Genomic DNA, 15,293 nt, shown 5'->3' with positions numbered 1-15,293 from the left:
AGGCTCCTTAGAATGTCATGTCCTTCCTAAAGCCAATCCTTCACCCTTGGAGCATGAGTATTGCCTAGAACTATGTCGATGAAGGAGAGTGGTTCGTGCCCATATAGAACATTGAACGATGCCATGCCGATCGATATGTGATACATGATATTTTAGCAATACTCCCTGAGATGGATCCATTTTAGCCAAGCATGTTGTTGAGCTGAGACATAGTTTTGTAGGTATCCTTCGAGCCATTTGTTCACAATTTTAGTTTGGCCATCTATCTATAGGTGGTAACTCATGCTTAGTGATAATTCTTCCCTTGCCATCTGAATAATTCTATCTAGAAGATACTAAAAAATTGACCATCCTAATCACTAACGATATTTCAAGGTAACCTGTGTAGGCAAAAGACTTCCTAAAAAAATAGTTCGACAACTTGTGCAGCCTGAAGGTCCAAGGGAATGGTCAAGAAGTGAGCATACTTTTTCAATTTGTCAACCACCACAAAGATGCAATCCTTTTTGTTCACCTTGGGAAGACCTATTATGAAGATCATTGATATACTTTCCCACTTATTTTTGGGAATCGACAAAGGCTATAACAGTCTGACAAGAAGAGTGTGTTTGGACTTTGTTGGCAAACTGTACATTCTCTAACATGTTGCAACACATCCCCTTTCAGTATCTTCCATGAAAATCTCTCCTAAACACTTTTGTAGGTTTTAAGGAAGCCATAATGTCCAACCAATGGGGAGTCATGCACTTCCTTTAGGATCTTCACCTTTAGTTTGGATTCTATTACCAAATATATCTGGTCTTTATAGTATATGATATCATCCACCACTTTGTACTGATCATCATGGATGTGGCCATCCATTATCTCATAGGAAAATGTATTCTTGGAATATTCTACCAACATTTGCACCTTTCAATTAGCTGAGATCTGGTCTAGTGAGCAGATGGTGGGTTTTCTGGACAAGGCATCTGTAACAACATTATTCTTCCCTTTTACATATTCAATGTTGAAATTAAAAGACTAAACTTCTCTTACCCACTTTTTTTTCCATTCATTCAAGTCACACTGCTCAAGGAAATATCTCAGGTTTTTGTGATCCATATGGACAAAAAACTTGGCACCAACTAGATACTATCAGAACTTGGTCAGTGCATGTATGATGGCCAACATTTCTTTATCATAAATAGAATATAGACATTCTAATAGTGTAAACTTCTAGCTTTCATAGGTGATGGGGTGTCTTTCCTACATTAGAGCTACTCCAATTCCCTCCTTGGATGCATCGCATTCCAAAAAAATTGGTTGGGTGAAGTCAAGTAGTGCCAAAACTGGGCAAGTGCTCATAGCCTCTTTTAGCTTATCAAATGTGAGTTGTGCTTCTTTGTTCCACTAGAAAAGCCCTTTCTTCATTAGATCTGTTAAAGGCACATTGAGCTAAGAAAAAACTTTGACAAATCTTCTGTAGTAACTACGTAATCTAAAGAACCCTCACAGATCTGTGAGTGATTTTGGGAGAGGCCAGTTAGGGATAGCTAAATCTTCTCTTGATGCACTTGAACCTTATATTGACTGATGACATTCCCCAAGTACAATATCTTTGTCATCCCCAACTCACATTTGAGCTATTTGGCCAAAAATGATTGCTCCTCCATGATACTTAGAACCTCTTTTAGATGCTTCAGGTGCTCCTCCCATGTCCTGCTATAAGTAAGAAGATCATCAAATAATAGCAATAGATACTTATGCAACTATCTATTAAAGACATAGTTCATGCACAATTGAAATCTGGCAGGTGCATTGGTCAGACCGAACGACATGATTAGGAAATCATAGTGTCCATAGTGGTAGCAGAAGGCTATTTTCTTCACATCTTTTTCCCTCATTCAAATCTAATGGTATCTGTAATGGAGATCTATTTTTGAAAAATAGACGACACCATGTAGCTCATCTAGTAACTCATCTATCCTTGGGATGGGGTACCTATTCTTTATTGTCCTTTTGTTCAGTGCACGATAGTCCACAGACATGCACATCGTTTCATCCTTCTTTTTGACCAACACCATAGATGACACGAATGGGCTAGAACTGGGACAAATCCATCATTTCTCAAGCAACTCCTAAATTTTCCATTCAAACTCATCCTTGAATTTCTTGGGGTGGCAGTACAATGTAGTTATGATTGGTTTTTCCCCAGATTCTAACTCTATTGTGTGTTCAAACCTATGATGTAGTGGTATGCCAAGTGGAATATCCATGAAATTTTTTTCATGCCTACTTAAAATATCCTAAAGTTCATCATCCTATGGAGGTGTTCAATGCTCGTTCATTAGTTCTGTTGAGATAAAACAACGCGCAATGCACTCAATCTCATTGTGCCACAAGACTACCTCCATCTGATGCACAAAAACTTCCTTCAGAGCCTTCGGTCTTGCCAACTTGTGGATAGTGAATGAGAGTTTATTTTTAGAAGAGAAGAAGGACACATTTTGTTGATTGAATGGCTGACAAATGAGAACTGACCAGCACCAAACTTTTCACACTTCTAAGGGAACTTGCCCAGAATCAGGCATAGATCACAGATATGTAGCAACTCATGGAGGAAACCCTCAAGAAGTTGGCAGAGAACAAAATATCTGGTGAAAAAAATGGGAATAGCACAAGCTTAGTATTAGGTAAGCCACACCCTCAGCCATCATGCTTTCAACCTTCCATGCCAACTTTTCCACCATGAATGGAAGCACATCACAGAAAGAGACTACCAACTTTAGAAGAGATAAGAGAAGACTAGAGGAATGCAAACCTTGAAGAAGATATTTCCTAAAAAGATTATATAGATCTAAGGATGAGATACTCAGGAGGTAGAAATAGAGGAGGATAGTTTACCAATGATCTAAGAAGAAAATTGAGTAAGGTGAATCTATCTCCATTTGACAGATCAGGTTCCATTTCAGCACAAGCGTGGGTGATAAAAACTAATACATACTTCCAATTAAATCCTATGCTAGAAGAAGAAGAAATCAAATTTTTGATGTTGTAGTTGGAGGGAGTTACACATCAATGGTGGCACCATGACACTATCACACTAGGGCATGATCAAATAAAGAAATGTGCAGAGTTTATGGAGAGATTAATAGAATGATTTGATGGAAAAGACCTTGAGCTCAATTTTAAGGATATGGCGCAACTGAAGCAAATAGGATCGATAGATCAATTCATCATAGAATTTTAGAGATTTTCTATGTTGGTCATGGATATCTCTAAAAGAAGGCAGGTCGTGTTCTTTATGGATGGGCTGATAGAACCACTGAAGGGTTGGGTGAAGGGATTACCCATGATTCAAAAATCATGTGTGTGCCTTACAATGGCATTAGATTTTTGAATCATATATTGTTACAGTGATTTTTTTTGGGTATCATCCCCACCCTAGTTTTACCTTCTTATTCCTAGAGGGTTTTTGGGTTACCAAATCTGGTGTTATGTGTTATTGCATGTGTTGACTTTATGTTCATTCATATGTTTACATGCATGTAGTTTACTTTTCAGTTATTTAATTTAAATTGTAAGAAAAGGTTGAAAGTGTTATACTTCTAATTCACCCCCCCTCTTAGAAGTACTCTTCCCATTTTGAAAATTCCAACAAAGGTAACAATAGATTAAAGAAACTAACTTGAAAGAGAAATTCTTAACAAATATAAACCATGGAACAATACATCTGTGAGTTAATCATAAAAAAGATTGGGTAGGAAACCAATGAAAATAGGAGTAGCACTTCCTCAATTCCATTGATGCAATTGTCGATGGGAACTCAATAATACCCAAAAGATATTTCACTTCTCATTAAATTGCAAGGCCACAAAAAGTGTGCTGATACAAGACAAGAAGCTATGCAAGAAATATAGGTGATATTTTCTCCAACTCGATAAGTTAGTGGAATCCATTAACATGAGACAACAACCAAAACTAAAAGGTTACACAATCATAAAAACACAATAAAACCATTGGCTCCATTATTATTGATGAGCATGCATTCACAAAAGTAGCACACTCAGGCAAGAATAACCACACTTAGAATGAGAGTATCAATAGCATATATTATTGCATCAAAATAATGGCATGGAGTACATATTACATCCATGTATTTATAAGAAATCATCTCCTCCCTTTGCGATAGGAGAGAGAAAGATTTCTTAAAATAAAACTTATGCTAAAAACTAATTTAAAAAATATAATTATATACAAAATGACTCTTTAAATGGTGCTAAGTAGGTCTCCACCCTTGTTTATAGGAATTAATGGGTGCATTAGCCTTTACATGACTTAAAAGAAATGAAATAAGTAGATAAAAAGAAAGAAGCTCCAAGAAGATTTGAGAGTCATTGGCTCTAAAAATAAATGCTTGGACTTCTCTAAATGTTGCTAGGAGTTGAACTACTATCAAAATGTGTTTCAAGTGCATGGAATGCTCTTAAAATAACAAATGGCTGTTAACTGTCGATGCACTACTGCTTCTTCAAAATTATTGGTGCACTTGAACACCGTTATGAATAGCACACCTACACACCTTGATGATAGATTCCAAAAACAAAATTATATCTACATGTTTCGCCTTGAATTTCTTGATTATCTCCATTACTTGGGTAGCATCTAGTAAATATAAAGCTCCATACTTTTACTTTACTAATTTCTAGTAATTGCTGAATTCTATCTTGATTGCCACAAAATCCTCAAGCTTGATGTCCAACTCCAACAATACCTCCTCAGTCTTGAATGTTTACATGATATCTTCATCTAACAAAGCATCTTTGAAGGTTCCTTAGAATTTTTGGACCATTGATTATCGTGTGTTGAGCTTTATTTTTGACTAATCTTCAAAAATCTCAAGGTAATCAGTGTTATAGTACCTTTTTTCTTCCTAAATTTTCTTTTGATTTTGGTCCCATGATCTTTGAATATCCTCATGTAATCCTTGTATGAATTTATTACCAGTAGATATCTTCTCAATCCAATCATTGATCTTATCAATCTCCTCAACTATATATACTTCTATGAGCATGTGATACCTTTGAACCTTTATTGATTAGAGTGTTTGAAGGTCATTTGCCTAGGTGTGTACCTCATCCATCAATCCAAAATCTTGGTTCACTATGGACACCAATTTATCGACACTCGACTGAATATGGTGGAATAGGTTCAAGGTCCCCAATATTATTTGAACACCATTCTTTTTAGTTTCTGTCATGTCATTAGTGAAATACATATAAAAATGTGTCTAACTATATAGTTGGGCCTTTTCTTTTGTCTCTAGTTCCATAGCAGGAGTGATCTCAAGATTCTCTAGGTCTATCAAGCCCATAACTCAATGCAAATAGCCTCTCAAAAGCTCATTTTGTTTCCATAGCATTAGCATGTCAAACTTATTTTGGTCCATTTGTTTGAATACCTCTTTCATACCTGTAGTGATCATTACTTTTGTGATATCAACCATGGGCCTTCCCAAAATGACCTCCTTGATCTACTAATCCTGAGGAATCAGTTCCTTGGTGTTAGCATGTGGAGGAGGAATAGATATATGCACAAGAAAGTCCTGATCTTGGTTCTTCATGATAAAGGCCAGTACTCATGCATCACCTATAGGTGGCTCAGGCTTCTTGATGGCTTTAATCATCTCTCTCATTCCCTCATCAACAGTTAAATCCAACTACATCTTTTTCCAAAACATAACCTCCCTCTTCTTCTATGTTGGTGTGGTGCCCATTGGAGACATATATTTAATTGAAGAGGTGGTTTCTAATATAGCCCATTCCCATTATTAGTCCTCTTTGGAATCTTCTCCCTTTGAGAAAGATCAATAGTTGGAGTCTCCATATCTACTTGGGTTAAGGTTCTAGCCTCTATATCATGAGGATTTTTCTGAGGTTCTTTAGGCATTTTCCTATCTTCTAATACTTTATTAGCTCGCATTTTTTGGATCTCTACTTCCTCCACTCCTTGTTCTTCTATTTCTATAGTGTGAGGGAGTGGTGTTTTTGAGCCTTTTTTTAAGAATGAAAAATCTTGAGATGGTGGTGGTGGTATGCCTAGAAGTCCTTGAGGTAGAGGTGGAATTTGATTCCAGTCCTCTCCTAAGGATTCACTCTTGGGGTATCTCTTATCTTTTCTCCCGCCATCTTAGTACCTATTGATATGAAGTCAAAATCAAAGAGATTAAAGGCATTTGTTTCTTGCCCCTCCATATAATCTATCCATTTTTGTTGTTTAGCCTCTAATATTGAAATGTGAATAGGCTTGTTTTGAGTACATGGAGAGGTCAAGGTTGAGCTTCTTCTCCTTTATTCTTCTGTTTCCCATGTTGAGGAAGTCCTCTAACTAAAGGGGACATATTCAATTTTCAAACTCTCTTCTTCTTTAGTTTTGGGGATTGTTTCTAGGACCTATGGTGGTAGAGTGTTCTTCTTCTTTAGTCTTCTCCTTCATGTCCCCACCATAATCATTTCAATCCTTTCTCTTTTGGGAGTGATAGGGTATGTTTATTCTTCTAATGTAGCTACTAGAAGCACCCTCTATTCTTCTAGCTACCATTCTTCTAATTGTTCACCTTGCACCTATTCTTCCTATAGGGGTGCTTGTTGTTCTTGGTTGGGCTCTTGTTTGGGCTCTTATTGGGGCTCTTTTTTAGGTTGAGCTTATGGCTCTTGATTCTTGGAAGACACTCTCTTTCTTTTGTTCTTTCCCTTATCCACCCTAATGTACTCAACCTCCCCCTCATGTTGATGTACCATTTCCCACCTCATTAGGAATTGAGTAGGGAAGGTAGGTACTATAACTTTTTCAACTTTACCCATTACAGGAGGTATTGTGGCTTGAAGAGGAACAATTTGAGGAGCTAGATGAAGTTTGAGAGGTTTCCCTATCCAATCCTTTGTTGATTGAATTATGTAACTACCTCTATGATTAATATCTACATTTTCATCTCTTTCTATCTCCATATTCATAATATTTGTTTCATTAAACTTGTCCCTATTGTATAAAGGATCCAAGATGTCTTATGTGTCTTTCTCAATAGCCTTGAATGGGATCTTCATCTTGAGTGCCTTCTCCAACAAATATAAAGTTATCCTATAATGATCTCTTATACAGATATAAAATTGCTTCCCTTCTAGATGCTACACCATCCCTATATTGTGAAAGTAAGGGCGAGGGGAGTTGTAATCTTCTAGGGGATATTGATCCCATTCTAAATCAAAGGTCATTATATCCTGCTTCTGTTTGGCCTTGAAAACACCAACTATCATGGGCCAAATCCATGTCTTCTTATGTTATCTTCTTACTCTATTGTATGTAAATGTAAGTTGGCATGCAATCTCTTGAAAAATGAGCCTATCTGATGCATGTGAGCTTCTTTGAGTTTTCTAGCATACCAACTACCCTTAGGTAAGTGAATGTTTTGAACTAGATGTAGTATGCACTTGTATGCACCCTAAAATGGTCACCTAGACTATGGGCCCTCGTTATTCAATTTCTTGAATCAAATAGTTTGTGATATTTTATTAAAATAATTTAAATCAATTTCCTTGATCAAATTCAATTATTTATTTTCTAAGGTTGATCATTGTATCCTAAGTCTTGTTTAATTAAAAGAAAATCTCCCTTTTAATTAAATAAAACATAAAACAAGGCCTCATTTAATTAAAAGAAAACCTCTCTTTTAATTAAATTCATCCACATTTAATTAATTAAGAGAAAAACCCCTTTTTTAATTTAATTAAATATTTCCTATTTAATTAAAAGAACTTGCTCCCTTTTAATTAAATAAAATTTTCGCTTAAATATATCTTTGTGATGAAAAAGGAAATTGAATAAATAAAAATTAAACCCACTTGAAAAAAGAAATAAAATTAAATAAATTATATATATATATTCTCTACACTTAAATGCACATATCTCTAAGTGGGAGTCCTCTTTTTCCTCTTTCCACTTTCTTCTCAAACAATCCTCTTTTCTCATTGGTGGAATTTTGTCTCACATGGATCAAACTCTATTATCTCATATTGGTTGTGAGAGGTCTCTCACCTCCAAATTTCCTCTATAAGGGAGAGCCCTCTCCTCATTTTGGACATCGACAATGATAGATCTACGATTATACATCCACAATTATTCTATTGTTATGTTGCAGGTTTGAACACACACTCTAGGCTATAGTTATGTTGCAATTTTGTAGAGCAATTTTTGGAGGAGTTTGAGCATTAAAGCTTTTTGTGGAGAACTTCTATCTTCTTGTCTTATTCTCTCTTGCATCCATGGCTTCCATCATGAGGTTTCATCCTTGCATTTTCATATTATCTTAGAGTCATATTTATTCTCACAGATTAATATTGCATTGTTATTTTTTTTCATAGATTAGATTTCTTTTTTGCATTGCTTTGCACTGTCATCATTTAGGTTTGTTTGCATTTTCATTCGTATGCATATTTTGATCCTTGAATCTCTTATTTCATGGTGTACTTGCATGGGCATGAAATAGGTCAAACTAAGGGCCTCCATTAAAAACCCTTGCACTCCATGAATAGAGAGCTATGAGGTGCCATTCGATACCTCATTTTTTATTAATCTTTGATATAATGACTCATTTAAGTGTGTTTACATTTTAGGCATACATTTTTTGTACTCACCATGGGGAAATCTACCTTTACTTTCTAGCTTTGAACATTTTTAGATCTAACCCCCTTGTATGGATTTGTTTGGAGACAAAAAATCATAGATCTGAAAGATTTGATCATATCTCCCAAATAACTAGGTATTTTAATTTGAATTATTTTTTGCAAGGTGGCAACATATTAGACAAGCTTCAGTCCAGTTTCTAGATTTTTTTGAGGTGTTTTTTATTTTTAAATAATTTTTTCTTTATTTTTTATGAAAAATCATTTTAAGGAGAAAATTAGCGAATTTTTTGAAAAAGTATACATTTTTAGATAGCTCTCTGAATTCTAAATAAAGTTAGTTCTTTGTGTTTTGAATTTTTAGAGATCATATTAGGGCTCGATAATTTGATTTGCAAAAACTAGTCTATTTTGACAAAATGGATCTCTAGGGCACAAATGAAAAGATATTTTCAAAATTCTAACATTTTTGGAAAGCTCTCTTATTTTTGATAGGGTTCACATTTCTGTATTTAGGATTTTAGGATTTGAATTCATATCATATAGGTTCAATCTTGTTGATTAGGTTAAAAATCATGATTAAATTGCACTTTATTTGCACAAACTTCAATGCATGGAAATATGATCTACAATGACCTTGAATTTAAATGAAATGTACTCATAATTCCTAGAGACCTATGTAATGAAGTTGCTTCTCTTGAGAAAGATCATGTTGATGAACCTATGTCTAGTGATGGTTTCCTTGATACCTCCATTTCTTCCAATACTTGTGCATCTTCCAAAGCTTCAAAGTTATTCAACAGTCTTCCATCAAACAAAGGTCCTAATTCTTATCACATAGTTCCCTATAGTTATTCTCAAGGGCTACCTCTTAAAGAAACTCAAGCTAATCTACACTTGGATGGAAACCCTTTTCATGCTTCTAAGAGTAAACATCCTCAACCTTTATGCAACACTATGTCTACTATGCCCACTTTAGCTAGTTCATTACCCCTTCAAGATCCTATCATGCAAACCTCATATACTCCCTTCTCCTTAGAAGTGGATCCATGTCAAGAGAACTCTCGAAAAGATAAAAATAAAAATGTCAAGAAAGATCAAGATCAAGAACCCCTTCATCTCCTTCAAGATGTCACCCCTCCATATCCTATGTCTTATCCACCTCCTAAGTATGATGAAGACACTACTTCCACTATTTCCCTTGAGCTTACTAAAAATTGTGAAGAAAGTTATATGCCTATTTTATCTAAACAAACTTGTCAAGATCAAAGAATCCCTTCTTTTTATACTTCTCCATATTCTCTCCAAAACTATGCTCAAGCTTGAAATAATCCTATTAAGGTGTTTCTCCTATTAAAGATACTCATGAGTCTATTGATGGCCTTGGTCATATTGCTCACTCTAAAGATGCTAATATCCCTATTCACTATCCGTTTGCATCTCCTAAATCTATCCTTGGTCCTTATCCATCAAAGATAAAGCCTTCAAACCTTCCATCTATATTGGGACCTTATGTTCCTCCACATCCTAATTTCACTCCTATCTCATCTTGCAACTCTCCTATCATACCTCAAGATCAAAAAAGACACTCATCCTGGATTAATTCTCATTCATCTATCCATATGAACCAGTCATATAATCCATATTCATCCACAAATCCCAAGTATTTTGGATGATCAATTTAAAAATAAACATAAGAATCCATAAAAATCATAACCCTTCAAGTTGTGTTTCGATGTTGATCTTCCATATTTTCTCACCTACCCTTATGCAATATTTGAAGCCTACACTTGCTATCCATATTTCTTTTATCTTTCCAAAGCATAAAACCTTGTCCTCCTTATACATTATCTACCATCTCCTTTCCATCAACCTATTAGCATCTTTGAGCATATCATTTCAAATCATTTTCATGTCATGGTTTAAACTTTAAAGGAACATTATCTAAAAAGCTTGACTTCTTCCCCCAAAAAAATCCTTTTTTTTAAAAAAAAAATTGAAAAAAGGAAGAAAGAAAGAAAATGTTTTTTTTTTAAAAAATGTGTCTTGGCGAAAACCTAGTAATCAGGCACCTTGGTAGCAAAATTAAAGAGAAATAAATTTGTCCTATGATGAAAACCACTTCTTGCGGTGCCTTGGATAAGTACCATAATAAAAACCTAACAATTAGGCATCATGCGTAGTTCTTCTACATATTTCACCCATTTAGTCTTCTCTCTTTAATCTTGACAATGTTAACCTATACACAAAAATTTGGCTATCTTGTGAGCTATCTTATGATGATCTTGTTTTCATTCCTTTCATGTTTAGCCTTCATATCTATTTTCCTCCATTCATTCTAGTCTTTAACTATCCTTTTCCCATTTACTCCTTTGGTCTTGATCTAATAAAAAAAAGTAAAATATGATGCTATGAAGCCTCTTGACATTTCTACTCCTTTGGATTACATATTTCCCACTTTTATATTGTGCTTTCGTGAATGATCCTATGCTAGCCTTTCATTTCTTCTCCAAATGTGCTTTACATGACAATTTTTCCCTTGCTTGGGTACTCTTGAGGAGTCAGTCCTTGAAGATCACTTTCACTTGCTTCATCCACTCCTTGCTTATCCATCATATCCAGTAGTTTGTGGCTCCATCATGTCCTCTACCTTGATAGACATTGGGACTACAAGATGTGCTCTTTCTTGAGAGTTTGATGCCCATTTTTTCTAGTGGTATCTTTGTACATATTTATTGATATTGAAAAAATCCAAAAAAATGATATATTTCAAAAATCCAAAAATGATATATTGCGAAAATTCTAAAAAATTGGAAAATGACCATCTTAGTAATAAGCACTTTGATGTATCTTCAAAAAATCTATATATTCCTAAAAAAAAAGCATTTTATCCTTATCTATGGAACTTAGTATCAATTAACACACTTAAATTTTAGACACAACACTTAATGCTTGACTTATGTCATGATCCTTTCTTTGTGTGCTCCCTGTTATTGTTTTTTGTTGAGTGTCCTTTTCTGATAAGTTTTTCTGGGATACATAGATAGATGACTTGGGGAATGGGGCATTTTTTTATTTGTTTTCTTCTTGTGGGTGTGGTCTTGAAACTCTAGAGTGTCTCTTGTTGTTCCCTTGAAACACTTAAGAGATTTGAGGCATCATCCTTGACTATTTTTGCACAATCGTTCTTTAGGTCATCTTGGCATCTATGCCTTGATGTGAGCATGCTTTCGCTACATTAAATTTATTAAGCTAACATTGTAATCATCTTGACCTTTATGTCTTTGATGCTTATGTTAAAATCTTTCCACATTTCGATCTGATATAAATCACATTCATATTTTCATAGTTGTGCTTGTGACTAGTGATGATTGTGTGATTTTCCAATGCTTGTTAATAAAGGGACAGTGATGAAAATAAGTTATTTTACATTCTTTAATGAATGATGAACACAAAATGCTATGCTACATTTTCTCTTTTGCAAGTACACCTTTGCATTTTCATGTAGCTTGCATTATTAGACACCATGTTAGTTTGCATTTTTAGGCTGTATTATGAGTTTGAGAGGGTTCTCCATTCATATTTATTATGGAATTTTAATCAATGGTGGTCATGTTTTGATCTTCATTTACTTATCATCTCTCGTGATCTCAATCAAAATTTCTATCTTAAACAATTGGTTGATTTTGGGGCATTATGTTTTCTTCTTTCTATTTCTTTCCATCTCTTCCAAACTTCTATCTTCCATTTTCTTTTTACCCCCCTTCTTTTATTCTAATTCACCATTGAGGCATAATATTTCATGCTTGATGGTCTACCTTGGTTTTGTGATTCTTATATCTTTCATCTTACATCAAGAACTTTATCTTTTGTTTGATTTGATCAAATTTATCAATTTGTTGTTTCTCCTCTATCTCATTTCAATTTCGATCATGAGGGGACGGTACCTATTAACTTCAATCCTTGATTCAGTTTTATCAATTTTATTCTCGACTTTTTCAAAGTCAAAATTTATTTGTATTCTTTTTCATGATGTGTTCCTGAATTGACCACACATCTAGGTTGTATTGTGATCCCAAATCGATCTCACACTTCAATTTCTTTCTTTGACTACATGTGTTCCCAAATCGATCACACATTAGTCAAAGAGGGGAAAATGTATGCACCCTAAAATGGTTGCCTGGACTATGGGCCCTCATTATTCAATTTATTAATTTCTTGAATCAAATGGTTTGCAATATTTTATTAAATCAATTTAAATCAGTTTCCTTGATCAAATTTGATTATTTATTGTTTAAGGTTGACCATTTTATCCTAATTCTTGTTTAGTTAAAAGAAAATATCCCTTTTAATTAAATAAAATAAGTCCCCAATTAATTAAAAGAAAACCTCTCTTTTAATTAAATTCATCCACATTTAATTAATTAAGAGGAAAACCCCTCTTTTAATTTAATTAAATATTTCTATTTAATTAAAACAACTTGCTCCCTTTTAAATAAATAAAATTCCCACTTAAATATCTCTTTGTGATGAAAAAGGAAATTGAATAAATAAAAATTAAACCCACTTGAAAAGGAATAAAAAATAAAATAAATATTTTTAAAAAAAAAATCTCTACACTTAAATGCACATATCTCTAAGTGGGAGTCCTCTTTTTCCTCTTTCCACTTTCTTCTCAAACACTCCTATTTTCTCATTGGTGGAATTTTGTCTCACATGGATCAGACTCTATTATCTGATATTGGTCGTGAGAAGCTTCTCACCTCCACATTCTCCTTTATAAGGGAGAGCCCTCTCCTCATTTTGGACATCCACAATTATAAATTCATAATTATTCTATTGTTATGCTGCAAGTTTGAACACACACACTCTAGGCTATAGTTATGCTATAGTTTTGGAGAGCAATTTTTGGAGAAGTTTTAGTATTAAAGCTTTTTTTGGAGAACTTCTATCTTCTTGTCTTATTCTCTCTTGCATCCATGGCTTCCATCATTAGGTTTCATCCTTGCATTTTCATAGATTAATATTGTATTATTATTTCCTTTCATAGATTAGGTTTGTTTCCTTACATTTCTTTGCATTGTCCTCATTTAGGTTATTTTGTATTTTCATTTGCATGCATATTTTGATCAATGAATCTCTTGTTTCATCGTGTGCTTGCATGGGAACGAACTAGGTCAAACTAATGGCCTCCATTACAAACCCTTGCACTCCATGAATAGAGACCTATGAGCTACCATTTGAGAGCTCATTTTTGAGTAATCTTGGATATAATGACTCATAGAAGTGTGCTTGCATTTTAGGCATACAACGCTGACCTCTGCGATCCTAGTCATTTATTCTACTAACATCCTTTTGGCATAATCCCTCTCTATGAATTAGATGATTGCAAATATCAAACTGTTATCCACCACCTTGTGCTCTATGCTTTGCTCTAAGAGTTTCTTCTTCACCAGTTGTGGATACACCATATAGGGCCAAGCTTGTTTGTGGTCCTTTTTGCTTGTAATTACACCATGTATGATGTCATATAGAATCTTGGATCGATTTTCATAGCTATAAGTTCCTCATGAAGATTATCACTAGGGATAGTATCCTAGTCTAGTGGTATAAATAAAATGAAATATCCATGTCTAAAGATGTCCAGGTGTAGGGAGTCTCATTACTCTGCTCAAAAGAAAAATTACATAGCCAATATCCAATTTGTTGACCCTGCGGCCTACTAGTGTTATGTCTATTAAGAAGGAAGATTGAATTTAACTCTTTGGAGATGGAACACTTTCTCAATGTTCCTAGATTAGAGGTCTAGGACTATCTCCCCTATGAGACTCTTAACAACCTTTTCTTTAGATACATAATGTTCTACCAATGTCATAATCAACTCTAAAAACTATACTAAAGTTGGGTGTGAGGCTATGTTGACTAAGCCTGAATGCATAAGTGCAAATACCATGGTGGACCTTTCCTTAGGCTTATTACAAATGGTGAAGAATATGTTCCAATCAATATGTCCTATCTTGGTATCTCTAATCTCTACATGTCTGTCTTGAAACTATGATTTCCTCAATCCACCTTGGTACTTGAAAACAATAGGCTTTTGAGCAATATTTTCTTCCATTGAGGAGGATGAGAATGTCATTTTATTTGCACAAGAGAGGACACATTATTTTGGAAAGATAAAATCAAATCCTAAAAGATAGGAAACTTAGCACAAATCTACCCAAAACACTTAAAATGTAAGGGTGCACTAGGTGCACTAAATGGTCCCTATTAGACCATTTAGGTGAAATTGTGCATGTGTGCAGCATAGTGAGGTGTGCATATGCACATGTATGTAATTTATCACATATGCTATGGAAAGTTCATGTGAGGGGGATTTTAGCTAAGTTTTTTGATATTTTGTTTTTATGCATAAGGGTCCACACATGTGCACCTTGATGGGATGTGCGTGTGCACACCCTAAAATGCACCTAATTTTTTGAAAGCACAAAAAAAGGTGTGCATGTGAATATCTAAAGGAGGTGTACACACGCACACCTTCTTTTTTTAGGTGTTTCATTAGCTTAGGTATTAAAAAAGGTGTGCACATGCACACCTTGAGGAGGTGCACATGTACACATTTTGAGGAGGTGCATA

The sequence above is a fragment of the Cupressus sempervirens genome, chromosome 2 (genome assembly GCF_028749045.1).
Source record: "Cupressus sempervirens isolate cs-2001-9-10 chromosome 2, ASM2874904v1, whole genome shotgun sequence".
NCBI lineage: Eukaryota > Viridiplantae > Streptophyta > Pinopsida > Cupressales > Cupressaceae > Cupressus > Cupressus sempervirens.
The sequence above is the reverse complement of the archived record's forward strand: the minus strand, read 5'-3'. Positions refer to the sequence as shown.